Here is a 3,751-nt window from a genome sequence, read left to right on the forward strand (position 1 = left end):
TCAGGGGGGGGGGGGGGGGGGGTTGGAGTCACGGACACTTTGAGATGAAGGAGATCAAACGCTTGAATGATATTAGATCGTTGATCTCTTTAGTGCCCCATGGAGACTCCTGTTAAGGAAAATGAGCGTATTGAACATTTTTAGAAATGAGAATTGGCCTCTAGCAGACTGATAGAGTAGAGAGGGAGATGATACTATTACAACATTCCCAAGAGAAAATCATGTCGCAATCATGTCGTTTGAAATGTTTACCCATATCATTCCGTTGTATGAAGAAAGTCATTATGTTTTACTCTGAAAGAATTAATAAATATGGAATGTCAACGCTAGTATCTGTTTTTTGTTTTGTTTACCTCTGTAGTTTTATAGAAAATGTATTGCATGCAACGTAATTCCATGCAATCCACATATGTACATAAGGCATACAGATTGAGCTATTATTATATATAATGTTACTGCACAAAAAATAAAGATGAGGTCTAGTAAATGTGTCGTTGGTGGCCATTCTGGAAGGGTTGAATAACTGATGGTTCAGTTTTGTAACATAATATAATATATATAACATAATAATAATAATAATAATAATAATAATAACTTTATTTGTATAGCACCTTTCATACAGGGGATTGCAGTTCAAAGTGCTTTACATCAGTAAGAAATAAGACATAAAATCTGTGTAAAACAAGCAGCAAGCGCAAAGCATAAAGTGGGATAAAAGAATGCAGATATATATAAAATATCAGAACCTCACGTTCCAATAGGCTTCTTGAATTTCTGTAATCTGTTACAAAACATGATAAAGGTCATAGTATGCACCCGTCGGATAGTGGGGCGTAGAAATAAAAGTAAAAATAAGTAAAATAATAGCAAGGGTAAAATGAGCAGACATATACAATCACAGTTTTTCACATTAGGATCTAACATCCCAACAGGCCACCTTGTTTATGGTTTGATTCAGTTTTACTAGAATAAAAACTCATGAATGATGAAATTCTGGATGGATTACTTAACACTTCAAAGTCGTCTTTACCTTCTGTTTGGTATCCACAGTTTAAAACCTGACAGTCTTCCCTCTTGTTTGATACCCACTTTGACCCTTCGAACCTCTCACTCAGGGCAAACCTCCCCCTCAGGGCGCAGTTCTAGGCCTGGGTCCTACACAGTTTTAAAGCCTGTCTTGCTTGATACCAACACAGTTTAATACCTAACAGTTTCGAACCTGTAATAAAAAGCAATAGACAAGAGTAAAATATTCCAGTGCAATAAAATAGTAGAATAGAATAGTCAAATTATGAATAATAAAATAAAGTAATAACAGAATAAAACGGAGAGAATAAAAATAATAAAGACACCAAGACTTGGTCTGTAAAGCCTTTCACATTTCCTGCTCACGGTCCCAAATCGTCCTGCCTATCTGTGGGAAAACAGTAATTGACTAGTACGGATGTCCAGCCTTGGGATATATAAAATAAAAGAGAATAAAAACATAAAAGGGTATAAAAACATGGGGAAGAAAACATAGAGAAATAGTGCAGTACAATAGTGTAAAGTCAGTCAAATGCTTTGGTAAAGAGGTTTTAAGCTGCCTTTTAAACATTTCTAACGTATTGGCTTCCCTAATATTGTTTGGTAATGTGTTCCACAGTTTTGGGCTATAGTGTACAAAGGCTGCATCACCGATCTTCTCACGACTCTTTCTGGTGACCTCTAATAGACCTGCGTCTGATCATCGCAGTGTTCTGGCTGGTGTGTAGTTTATTAGAGAGTCGGCACGTTCAGTTTTGGGGGACCCTGATGTAAACAAGACGAAAGTCTTTCTCTGGTCTGCAATGCATCCCCTTAACAATTGTGTGTATTGAGCCGTACTGTATTGTACCCATTCTGCAATCTGTTAATACAATTTTCAATCAATCAATCAATCAAAGCAATGTAGCTTGGTCCTTGTTCATTGTTATTCTACACAACGCCTCCCTAACACACATCCTACTGTATACTGTGTTATCTACACACATCCTAACACATCCTACTGTATACTGTGTTATCTACACATCCTACTGTATACTGTGTTATCTACACACATCCTATATACTGTGTTATCTACACAACGCCTCCCTAACACACATCCTACTGTATACTGTGTTATCTACACACATCCTAACACATCCTACTGTATACTGTGTTACCTACACACATCCTACTGTATACTGTGTTATCTACACACCTATATACTGTGTTATCTACACAATGCCTCCCTAACACATCCTATATACTGTGTTATCTACACAACGCCTCCTAACACATCCTATATACTGTTATCTACACAACGCCTCCCTAACACACATCCTATATACTGTTATCTACACAACGCCTCCCTAACACACATCCTATATACTGTGTTATCTACACAATGCCTCCTAACAAACATCTTAAAGTCATCAGCTTTCTAACGTCTTTAGCTGGTTCTTCTCGCTCATCTCAGCTTCCTCTCTCACGGTTTAAAAACCTCTCAGTTTTCGCAGGGATTAGATTAAAGTATAGAGTGGATTCTTCCGCACATCGGTCGATCAGCGGTGTGTCGTCACAAGGTGTCGTTTTCTTTCTTCTTCTCCAAAACACATCTTAACGTAGACATGCTGTTTCCTGTGGGTGAGAGTCCAGTGTATCAGAGATATCACTTTCTAAAGTTTCACATTCTAAAGCTTCACGTTCTAATGTTTCACATTCTAAAGTTTCATGTTCTAAACCTTCACTTTCTAAAGTTTCATGTTCTAAAGTTTCACGTTCTAAAGATTCAAGATTGCTTATTGTCATATGCACAGTTAAACAGACAGTTTGCCATACAATGAAAATCTTACTTTGCTAGTCCGCCCTTCACACAAAATCACACAATACTTAAAGGGGAACTATCTTATAAATGGCCTTTTTCAGTGTTTAGCATTGTTTCCTAGCTATGTGGACTTATATTAATATGATCTATGTCTCTAATTCTCATATTGGCGCATTCTTCCAATTCTCCTCTCACAATATTCACCCTCACTGAACTGAGTCATCTGAAAATGTGCTGATTTGTGATGTCAGAGAGACACCGCTGCATGTTAATGTCCCAGATGCCGCGAAGGCCACACAGTGGTTTAGGAGCCCAGCCTCAAAACGGCTCGAGATCTTGAGGTAGAAAAAGGCTGTTTTTGAGGACTTGATTAGAAATACAAAACAATGTATTAAAAAAAATATATAATTACAGAGGTGTTCCATAAACTCACAGGAATTGTGTAAAAGTGCCCAAATAGTGAAAGAAATAGTAAAATAGTTCCCCTTTAACTAAAACATATTTAAATACAAGCAAGTGCTAAAAAATAAGGTACAAATAGATAAATATAATAGGCACAGTGAGTAACATTGCACGTTCCGATTCAGTGTTTACAATATAAATGGCGGCGACGGGGGGGCTGGGTGGGAGAGCTGGCATTCACAAGCCTGATGGCCTGTGGGTGGAGACTGTCGTAGTCCTGGCTGATGGCAGGAGGTTGAAGAGTCTGCTGGGGGTGTGTACTGTCCTTAATTATGTTATGTGCTCTCAATGTCCTGTAGTGAGGGGAAGGCTGCTCCTGAGATGTACTGAGCAGTTTTAATCACTCGCTGGAGTGCCTTCCTCTCCTTAGCAGTGCAGTTTCCATACCAGACCATTGAGCTGGTAAGGACACTCTCAACCGTACTTCTATAGAAAGTTTCATGTTCTAAAGTTTCACATTCT

Source organism: Notolepis coatsorum (genome assembly GCF_963971535.1).
Source record: "Notolepis coatsorum genome assembly, chromosome: 8".
Taxonomy (NCBI): domain Eukaryota; kingdom Metazoa; phylum Chordata; class Actinopteri; order Aulopiformes; family Paralepididae; genus Notolepis; species Notolepis coatsorum.